This window comes from Artemia franciscana, chromosome 11 (assembly GCF_032884065.1).
Source record: "Artemia franciscana chromosome 11, ASM3288406v1, whole genome shotgun sequence".
Lineage (NCBI taxonomy): Eukaryota > Metazoa > Arthropoda > Branchiopoda > Anostraca > Artemiidae > Artemia > Artemia franciscana.
In genome coordinates this window covers 13234163-13245978 of record NC_088873.1, presented here as the reverse complement: position 1 = coordinate 13245978, position 11816 = coordinate 13234163, and the positions used below count along the sequence as shown (strand labels likewise).

At 35.1% G+C, this 11816-nt stretch overlaps 1 long non-coding RNA gene across 1 annotated transcript in view; it reads right to left on the bottom strand.

Moving 5' to 3' along the window:
* Positions 1-1267: 1267 nt before the first annotated feature.
* The window catches only part of LOC136032837 (uncharacterized), a 28918-nt gene continuing 18369 nt past the window's right edge, over positions 1268-11816 (bottom strand). Inside the window, exon 3 of the long non-coding RNA XR_010618791.1 lies at positions 1268-1488. This is a non-coding gene — a long non-coding RNA (uncharacterized LOC136032837). The remainder of the gene's footprint in view (positions 1489-11816) is intronic.

The following is an 11816-nucleotide window of genomic DNA, read 5'->3' as shown; positions in this document are numbered from 1 at the left end:
GTTCCCAAGGGAATCTGCACAACTCAGGAGACCTGAAGATCACAGTAATGATTCTGTCTCCAAGGTTATAGGGAGTTAATTATAGAGCTCTCTTAGTCTATATCCCTTAGCTACCCTGCACCCGTGTTAGATTTGAATGTCCCATACCTCAGGTTGATATTAAGCCAACAAGACCAAGAAAAGTTCCAGTTACCTTGTAGTAATAAAACTCCAACAATTCTCCTTTAAATAAACTCCCTGCAACGCCTTCTTCCAAAGAACCCCCCCTCCCCATAACAGGAAGGGCTACTCTTTGCTGCCGGACCAGCAAGAGTACTCAACCAATGAACTCTACAAGAAAACAAACAAGTTGAAGTCAAAATTTCAAAATGATCAAAAAAAGGCTACAACATATCTTTTTGTATAGTAAAATTTTTTGTACAAGAAAATTTAGGTATAAAAAAAATACATTTATTAAAACTCAATTTAACCAAGACATCTCAACATCACAATACCCAAGTGACAAACTATGAACTATTAGCTATCTTCAGTATCTTTCAGCGTATCAGGATTACTTTATTCACAGTTGCACTACTTCCCAGAGGTGTTTTTTTCATAATCAGATAGTATGTTGAAGATTAGGAAGATTGCTATCATGGTTAGACACTACTTAATTCCACCAGGGTATCAAGAAAGATATAATACTCCAATGAAAAATGTGTTAGCTTTAGCATGTTTTAGCATATAAAAGTTGCATATCTGTCCAGCAAGATTACTTGTCCAAGGTGGCTAAAAATGCCTTTAGATTATTTTTCTGCTTAGTTTGCTCATGTTCTTAATTCTCTCTTGTTCACTATTCATTTAATAGATTCATCCTCTCTGACAATGTGCATAATAACATGCTAATAGTTTTCAACCAATGACAAACTAATAGGTCTACATCTTTTGGTTAATTAAATGAATTAGTTGGTTAGTTTGTTATTATGATTATTAGAGTTTCAGTATATTGTAATGTATCATCTAAACTGATTAAATGGATAGAAAGAAATGCATAGAAGAAAAAATTGTGAGAAAAGCTTAAAATACATTTTCTAGGAAAGTTTGTGGCATTGAAAAGGATAGGATAGGAGCGAATGGAGATAACAAATTTTTAAGGTGATGATGGGTCATTGAGATTGGAGAGAAATAAGAAGTGAGAGTGAAAATAATTATTGTGTGAATTTGATTGTTTAGTTCAGAAAGATGGATAAAAGAAGACAAAAAAAAAGGGAAGAAATTAAAGAAAATATGGAGAATGACAGAAATTTATTGAAACTATTTTCTAACAAAAAAAAACTAATGTTAAACAAAAGTGAATATAAAAAGGTTGCTGCTTTAGAAGGAAACTTGCAGTGCGTGATCTCTCTGCCAAGTAGCACTCCCTTCTGAAGACAAGAAGTACTTGGAAAGTATTTTTCTAAGATTTCTGGATTGTCCTGAATCATTATTACTTGATGTACAACCTATCTCCTAGAATGAGACATTTCAAATAGAATCTGCAGGCTCTGCTACAGTATTTTAGGTAACAAGTAGAGTAATCATATTATTGTGAAGACAAAGTGCACATTCAATAATTGTCACCAAATTCTCAGGTTGCACAATTATTTCTGATCTAAACTGAACATTTGCACAAAAATACCAAGAGTGTTCTCAATTAACCTACAAACTCAGGAAACTATAATTATATATTTTTGGAGTTCAGTAGGGTTTTTACCAGGAGCAAGCCTCAATATATAGTCTTTGAGCAGAAAGGCTTTATACCTTAGGAAAAAATGAGGAAACAGAGTGTTGGTTCCAGGGAGTTTTTTGGGTGTAGGAAGCTGTATACCTCCACTATTAGGGTACTTCCCCAATTTAGACAAAGAGAAGACACCACCTTCACTCTCAGATCCATAGGCACCCACATCATAAAGCAAAAATTTGTAGTTTGCATCACATGTTTCAAGTAAAATAATGCTAAAATAGTCCTTATAGTTATAAAACTGTGAACCAGAATTGTAAGGGCATTGAAGTCCATGTACTTACCATCTATAGCACCTATGCAATCTGGCCTTTTCCATTGGGTAAATATCTGTGTTGCAGTAGCTTTTAAGTCTTCCTTAGACAGATCAGCTTTAAATTGGGAGAGAGAATGTCAAAAATGGCCTGTACAGTCTCTGTCAAAATTTCTGACACAGTAGAAATTCCAACTCTAAACTCATGGTGTTAAGTTGTCATGCTGCTTCCTGTAGCTAAATAGCTTTATTTCAGGGCTAGGCGAGCCTCAAGGGATATGGCTTGTCTATGATTTGTGTTTTTCTGTGTTATTTTTGTCTGCACTTTACTTAGCAAATCATAAAATAATCAAACAGTTCGTGGGAACGAACTGTAGTAAGGAGCGAACCGGTTCAATAGTAAATGAAACTCTAAAAAACGGAATTTTGATGCTAAAAGATACATCAAAAGAATTGAATTTTCATGCTGATTCTAAATATATAAGTTTCATCAAATTTAATCTTTGTCATCAAAAGTTACGAGCCTGAGAAAGTTTGCCTTATTTTGGAAAATAGGGGGAAAAACCCTTAAAAGTCAACGAATCTTAACGAAAATCACACCATCGCATTCAACGTATCAGAGAATCCTATAGCAAAAAAATCAAGCTCCTATCTATAAAAATGTGGAATTTCGTATTTTTTGCCAGAAGACAGATCACGGGTGCGTGTTTTTTTTTTCCAGGGGTCATCGTATCAACCAAATGGCCCTAGAATCTCGCAAGAGGGCTCATTCTAACGGAAATGAAAAGTTCTAGTGTCCTTTTTAAGCGACCAAAAAATTGGAGGGCACCTAGGCCCCCTCCCACGCTCATGTTTTCCCAAAGTCAACAGATCCAAATTTTGAGATAGTCATTTTGCTCCGCATAGTCGAAAACCATATTAACTATGTCTTTGGCATGACTCACTCCCCCAGAGTCCCTGGGGGAGGGGCTGCAAGTTACAAACTTTGTCCAGTGTTTACATACAGTAATTGTTATTGGGATGTGTAAAGACGTTTTCAGGGTATTTTTTTTTGGTTTGGGGTGGGGTTGAGGGGAGGGGGCTATGTGGGAGGATCTTCTCTTGGAGGAATGTGTCATGGGGGAGGAGAAATTCAATGAAAAGGGTGCGGGATTTTCTAGCATTACTAAAAAAAAACAATGAAAAAAAAACACGAAAAAGTTTTTCAGCTGAAAGTAAGGAGAAGCATTAAAACTTAAAACGAACAGAGATTATTACCCATATGAGGGGTTCTAAAAATACTTTAGCATAAAGAGCGAGGTATTTAGGAGGAGATAAATACCTTGCTCTTTATGCTAAAGTATTTTTAGTAATTTCAACTATTTATTCCATGGCCTTTCTGATTCAGTGGTCATTCTTAAAAAAATAGGACAAAACTTAAGATTTAGTGTAAAAGGCAAGGTATTAACGAGGGGACAAACCCCCTCATATACATAATAAAAAATATAAGACTATAAAAGTTTGTTACGTAAGTTAATTCTGAAGTCACGTATATTTTTTACTAATAAAAACGTTCGTTAAACATTAAAAGTTCTAGTTGCCTTTTTAAGTAACCAAAAAATTGGAGGGCAACTAGGCCTTCTTACCCACCCCTTATTTCTCAAAACTAGTTTTTTAAACTGGAAGTAAGGAGCGATATTAAAACTTAAAACAAACAGAAATTACTCCGTATATGAAATGAGTTGTCCCCTCCGCAATCCCTTGCTCTTTACGCTAAAGTTTGATTCTTTGCCACAATTCTACTTTTTCAAACAATTAAAAACTTTAGCGGAAAGAGCAAGGGATTGTGGAGGGGACAACCAATTTCATATACGGAGTAATTTCTTTTCGTTTTAAGTTTTAATATCGCTCATTACTTTCAGTTTAAAAAAATGGTTTTTTTTATTTAAATTCTAGAAAAGCGTGTATAGTTCATGAGTTTTTCATCATCGTCTGTCAGGAGAAGCTCATTGAGCAAGTTTAACTGCCCTAGTTTCACTCTTTTATTTTTTTTATAGCATCGGACGTACTCACTTCTTCCTTTGCTTTCGTTTTTTACCCCGTGTTCGATTACTTGTCCAATGGGATTTTTACTAATCGGGGTTTAACCCCTAAAAGATAGCAACAAATATTTGTCCGGCCACGTGTCACTTAAAACGGTCCCCGTGTTTGTTTACTTGTCCAATGGGATTTTTACTAATCGAGGTTTAACCCCTTTAAGATAGCAATAAATACTTGTCTGGCCACGTGTCACTTAAAATGGCAAGGAGTGTGTCCGAAAGCTCAAGTATGCAGAATAAATTTCGCATCCCTCTGTAATTCTTCGAAGAATTCTCAGTCTGGACTAGAATGTCATCTATAATTATCGCAGGGTTATGACGTCAAAAAACCCTACGAAAGATTCTACGAAATTGCAGCATTTATCTAAGGTTTTTCAGAAGAAACTAAAGAAAGATAGTGGCGATCCAAAGCATAAGAAAGACCAGAGTATAAGGAAGAAAGATCTGATTCCAGAGAGATTTCAAATTCCAGAAATGTGGGATAAAAAAAAAAACTTCCAATGAAATTAAATATTGTTAAATTGGAAAGACTTAAAGAATATATTTTGCAAGAAGAGGAAAGTGACCAATAATGGAGCCATCAGGGGCTCCAGTCAAAATCCCCTATGGCTACCAAAATATGCAAGGACTAACAACAGTGCCTGTGATTAACCAGTACGGGCAAATGTTTATACCAATCCAACCTTCTAATATCCCTAATAACATGTGCTTGCCTACTGTATCATCCTATGTACCAATGGTACCCACGCTAAATAGATAGAGCCCACTACTTGATCAGGAGTACCCACCCTTACAAAGAAGCAGAGAAGCATATAGTGAACAGGAAATAGACATGTTTGATTGTGTTAACCCTTATGTTGTAGAAGGTGTGAACACTGAAATGGACAACAAATTAGCTACAAAAAGAAGAGCTACAGATACTGGGTGTCAACAACCTCAATCGAAAAAGTATAATGTAGTTAATAAGGATGGACTCTCATCCCAGGTTCCAAAAGATGGAAAGAAAGGGATAAATATGGAGCCAAACCAGAGACAGTGGGTGTCAACAAAATTAAATATTAATAAAGAATTTGATATACCAGAACAAGAACTTTTCAAGATTGGAATGGTCATTGAAGTAAAGGAGGAAGAGGAATCAAAAAGATTCCCAGAAGATTTCAGACTTTCAAAATGCATGAAAGAATTATTAAAAGAAAACAAGTTTGAGTTTGAAGTTTTTGCACAAAGAAGGAAAATGGTTATTTTTGTAAAAAATGAGGTGGCAGCTGAGAAAATTTTGAAGCAAAGTCAAATGTGTGGTTTGGCAATAGAAGCCAAAAGAAGAGGTGAGACAGTAAGAGGGATAATCAAGGGAATATCCCTTGATGTTTCAGAGGATGATGTTTTAGATAGTTTAGATAGCCCAATTACAATAATTGGGGCCAAAAGGCAAAAAAGATTTAGCAGAGAGACTTGAAAAATGGAAGACAGTCTAGCAATATTGATAACATTTGAAAATAATTTCCTTCCTCCAGTGGTCTGGATGGGGGGGGGGAGGAGGCGGATTGTTCATGAATATAAGAGACAATTGCTACAATGTCATAAGTGCCAAAGATATGGACATGTAAAGAAATATTGCCCAGCAAAAGAAGAAATTTGCCTACGATGTGCTGGAAAGCATGCATCTGGACTGTGTCAAATGAAGAACAACAATCTACAAAATAAAACATCACTATACAAATGCATCAATTGTAATGGTAACCATCCATCAACTTCAATGCAATGTATTGTCAGGCAAAGGAATACTGAGATTCTAAAAGTTGCAGAAAGACGTCAAATGAGTTTTAGAAGAGCAGAAATAGTTTATAGGTCATATGCTGAAGTGACTAACAAACAAGCATATAAAGAACAAGCAAAAATCAACGTGCCTTTTAGGGATAATGAAAATAGTCAGATGCAGCAAAGAATAGTGAGTAATACTATAAATAAGATTGTTATTGGTCTAGTGTTGTCACCAGAAATTTTAAGCATAGAGAACCTGCCTATCAGAGAAAAAGTCGATAAACTCTGTAGTTTTATTGAAAGTTTGGGAATCATGCAAATGAAAAGCAGCCATATTTTGAATCAGTGCATAAATAAATGACTGTTAAATCAAACAACAATTATGTCTTGGAATGCAAGATCATTGGTTAAAGTGAATAAGGATCTAGTACTAGACTATTGCATTAAGAATAATATAGACGCTTTTTGCATTCAAGAGACTTATCTGAAACCATATATAAATCCATCATTAAGAGATTATAAAATAGTGAGATTAGATAGATGGAATAAAGAGAGAGGTGGAGTGATTATTGGAATTAATAAGGAAATCAATTATACCCCACTTTATTTGTCAATGCAGGAGGATTACCAAATGGAAGTTGTTGGATGTAAACTATATCTTAAAAATAGAGTAAAGCTGAATATATTCAATATTTATATACCAGACAGTAACCTACTCTTAAGTGATCGTGGTCTAGAAAAAATTACAGATACAGTGCCTGGAGGGGAGAAAGTATTGATTATAGGAGATTTAAATGCACACAACGGTCTTTGGTGTGGATATGGAAATGATAATAGAAATGGAAAAACAACCTATGAATTTTTAATGAAAAACTCAGATATCTGCCTGCTTACCCCAAAGGATTTACCAACTAGAATTAATAGCAGAACAGGAAGATCAGTGACCATAGGGTCAGCCTCATTAGCATCAAAAGTATCAATAACAAGTGATAAGGAATCTACCCTATATAGTGATCATTTTCCCATTTTGGTAGAGATTTCTCAAGATAATAGTATATACGAAAATTATGAAGAATCTAGTAAAGTTAATTTAAAGAAGATTAATTGGGAAGCTTTTAAGAATAAATTACAAGAGACAGACGTTCAGTCACGAGTGAACTGTTATGAAGATGTCAATGGGAAAATAGAAACATTTCAAAATTCACTCCTAGAAATAGCACAAGAACTGGCTCCAAAAAGTGAAAGAGCTCCTATTCACCGCGAACTGAGTGTTTGGTGGAACAATGAATGTACAATTGCAAAGAAACAGTTATTAGAAGCAAGAAGAAGGTACAGGCAGCTCCCAAACTTTGAAAACTTTCTAATGTGTCAAAGACGATATGCAGCCTTTAGGCGCCAAACATTGGAAGCAAAGAAACATTCGTATCGAGAATTTCTGGAGAAGTTAGATTTTAGACAACCTGCAAGTAGAGTTTTTCAACGGTGAAAAAACTGATTTCAGGGAATAAAGAAGATATCGTAACCCACCCTTGATCGTTAATGGAGAGGAGATAGTGGAAGAACAAGAGAAAGCGAATAAAGCATTAGATTTTGTAGAGTCAGTGATTGGAAGACCAGACGATTTTAATGATGAGGAACAACTTACATTTGCTAAGGTAATTAGACTCTCTAAAATAGAAAATGATATAGATTGTAATAGAAATTTTACAGTAGAGGAGATAAACAAAGTGATTCGAAAGTTACCATTAACAGCACCAGGGTTAGACATGATTTGCCCACAGTATATCAAACATTTAAGTGACAAATGGATAAAGACATTGTTAGAAATCATTAACAAGGCCTGGGAAGATGGAAAATTTCCGAAAAAATGGAAGGATGGGGTAGTGACTATGATTCCTAAACAAGGCAAAGATAATTCAAAAATTGAAAACTTAAGGATGATTACTCTACTACCTGTCTTAGGAAAAGTCTATGAAAGAATGGTTAAGGAGAGGCTTACATGGAAAGTGGAAAAAACTAACACTTTGAAAGATGTTTAATGTGGTTTTAGAAAGAATAGATCTATTACAGAAGTGTTACAAATGTTTGTAAATGACGCAGTATATTGTTTGGAAAATAAGAAAATCTGTTTAGTAGTTTTCTTCTGTGTGAGTAGTGCTTTTGATAGTATGGTTCATCGACATATATTAGAAGGAGTGATTGCAGCAAATGTTAGAGGAAGTTTACTACGATTTTCTTATGATTATCTACAAGAACGAGAAGTGACAGTAAAAGTGGGCAAAGCATACTCGGAAAGAAAGGTACTGAGAAAACGCGGTGTTCCACAAGGCTCCTCATTGGGGCCTGATTATTACAACATAGGTGAATTTGATATACCATTGGATACAGGAGAGGATAGAGCTGCAATTTTCGCTGATGATACTGGAATGTGGATAGTGTGTGATAGTATTGAGGAGGGGCAAAGGGTGGCCCAGGAGAAAATAAAATTAGTGGAAATGTGGGCCAAGGTAAATTGTGAGCAGTTTTCGGTCCATAAAACAAAAGCAATGATAATCACGCGAAGGAAAAAGTATTCGACTCCTCTCCTTTTTCTAAATGGGGAGCAAATTGAAATCGTGAATGAATTCAAATGGCTTGGAATTAAAATTGATAGAAATCTGACGTTTAAAACTCATATAAGACAGTTAAAGAGAGCATGTGCCAAAAGATTAAATATTATGAAAATGTTAAGTCCCCTCCAAAAATATAGTTAAATTGATCAAATTAAGTGACATAACTACAGTGTTTCAAGCAGAAGTAGTTGCAATAGCCAAAGCAGTGAGATACTTAATAGATTCTGCATCTGCAGGTGAAAATTATAGAATTTGCTCGGATTCAAAGAGTGGTTTGGAGGCAATAAAGAATATTTATGTAGAAAATAAAGTAGCTCCCGAAGTGATTTATTGCCATGAAGAATTACAGAAACTACTGGAAAAAGGAGTAACTATCGCATTGGATTGGGTACCTGGACATGCGAACATTAGTGGAAATGAAATGGCCGACACTGCAACAAAACAAGCATCCATAGAAGACGGGCAACCACTTGCAATTGTTACGCCCAGGATGGTTAATCAAATTGGAGAAGTGATAAAGAGCATGTGCCAAAAGATTAAATATTATGAAAATGTTAAGTGGAGCAAATTTTGGCCCAAAACCCGACTTTTTGATGGAATTTTATATAAAATACATAAGAGCAAAATTAGAATACGGAGGAATAATTTATATGGCAGTGTCAAAGTCGTTGTTAGAGCAGCTGGAAACTATTCAATACAACGCTTTAAGGACAGCTTTTGGAGCAAGAAAGACAACTCCACGGAGCTTTCTGGAATCAGAGTGGAATTGAAAAGCTAGGCAACAGGAGAGACATAGCAACATTAAAGGTTTTGCAGAAGACATGGATAGCTGACCAGTCAAGCCCAATTAAATCAAGAATGCTAAAAGAGGGAAGATTGTGGTGTTCATGGAAAAAACATTTCGGTATTGTGAGGGCAAAGGAGATAATGGAAGAGTTTCAAATGGATTGTCAGTTAACATCAATGTTGAGAGTGCCCAATATGTTCATAACCCCTCAGTGGGAATCCATTCCATACCAGTGCAATACTGAATTTGAAAAGTGGGATAATCTAGATTGTGATCAATCATTCAAGATGACAAAAGAGATGCAATATCTTGACACTGTAGATATCTTCACAGATGCATCCAAAGTGGACAATAAAGTGGGGGCTGCTTCCTTAATCCCCTCCAAAAATATAGTTAAATTGATCAAATTAAGTGACATAACTACAGTGTTTCAAGCAGAAGTAGTTGCAATAGCCAAAGCAGTGAGATACTTAATAGATTCTGCATCTGCAGGTGAAAATTATAGAATTTGCTCGGATTCAAAGTGGTTTGGAGGCAATAAAGAATATTTATGTAGAAAATAAAGTAGCTCCCGAAGTGATTTATTGCCATGAAGAATTACAGAAACTACTGGAAAAAGGAGTAACTATCGCATTGGATTGGGTACCTGGACATGCGAACATTAGTGGAAATGAAATGGCCGACACTGCAGCAAAACAAGCATCCATAGAAGACGGGCAACCACTTGCAATTGTTACGCCCAGGATGGTTAATCAAATTGGAGAAGTGATAAAGAAATTGAAAATAAGGACACTCGTGCGTTCTCAACAAATAAATTAATTATACAAAAGAAAGAAAGGCGATTTGAAGAGAAAATATATGGAGCGCTATGTAAATCTAAAGCCAGGGTGATATTTAGACTAAGGTCAGGTCATGCAGGAACTCAGGCATATAGAGCCCGTTTTTATAATGATGATCCGAGATGTACATTTTGTGGAAATGAGGAAACGGTAGAACATCTTTTATTCGATTTTGAAGGAACAGAAGACAGGAGGAAGGATATTAGACAATTTATTAGGGAAAACAGAATTCGACAGAATAGTGACATACTAAGCGGATCAGGCTTGAACAGTGATTGTGCTGATGGACTTAGGTTGATATGCAAGTTTCTAAAGGATATTAATCGGATAAATCTTATATGAACCAAGTGGTATAGTGATCATAGTATAAGAAGCCTCCTGAGTCCTTGCAGGACGAGAGGAGGAATCATCCACTTCAATTCAAAAACTTCCATTGTAAGTGGCTAAGAATATCTCAGATAAAAAAACAATCATTTGTAATCAGCAGCTTTTAGATTATTCTAGTAGGATCCATTATTATTCTGAGAAATTCTAGTAGGATCCAATTTGGTGATATTTTGCTATGTACATTTATTCCATCTTTCATTTAAATTTAATACTCCTTTCACTAACTTCAGCAAATCAACAAAAAATTCTACTTTTTGTTTATAGAACCCCCTCCTCTTTTCCTATTTGATCTAAGGTAAATGAAAAAAACTTTAAAAGCCTTAGTCTTTTTGACTTAGGGTCATAGTCTCAGAATCTCAATCAAACAGAGGGATGGATAAATAGATATTGCAATGTCTGTGTTATCTATAGCTAACACATTTGATCCCAGAAAAGATTTAACAAATCTTATCATTGACACATCAAATTTAGCATGCTGATGAACCTGATATTTGCCTTGTAGTGTCCTTTTTCAAATAATATTTATCAAAAATAAAAAAAGTCTTATTTTTGCTGTTTAAGATGTTTACGATTTTACAGAATGTTATATTTGAGTGTGGATGTGTGCTAGGATTAGCAATGCTTATGACAGCAAAGGTCCTTCCATTTGTGGCATCACAGAGTGTTGAATCCCTGACCCTGAACTCCTGAGTCAACTGTCATATTTGACATATGTGAAAAAATGTATTTAATTTTTTTTTGGCTCCTAAAGGTGTGATTGAAAATAGTCAGAGCTTTGGGGTGTGAATCCCCTTATTTATCCTGTTGGAAGGAGGCTAGTACTGGACTTGCAATTTTTATAGTTTCTTGTTAATCTTATAATCTCAATTTTTGCAATTTTCTTGTTTCTTTACCACTTCAATTGTATTCTATGAACCTTGTTCTTTTTCTTTGTAATATGCCTTTACTGTATTTGGGATATACCTGTAGACTTCTCTTTGATACTCTACAATAGCATCCTTATTTAGATCAGGTTGCATGTAGCTTTTTCTAAATGTTGTCAAGTCTCTTAAGTCACTTATACCTGATGCTTTCCCCACTGTTTTTAGTTGGTAAAAAAAAAGTCCAATGAAAGTTCTCATTGAAAAGAGCCCAAAAGTAAGATTGAATTGGTCAAAGCTTGAAGGTTTGCCCCTTCAGTCTGTTTAAAAAAAAACAGATTCATAATTGAAGCTTTGTTGATTTCAATCTTAAGAGTGACCTACATTTGTGACAATTCATTAAATTGTTATAAAGGGATACTTTTATTTATTTATTTGTCTTGTTTGAATTCTAAATGATTGTTTTTTAATCTTTAAATT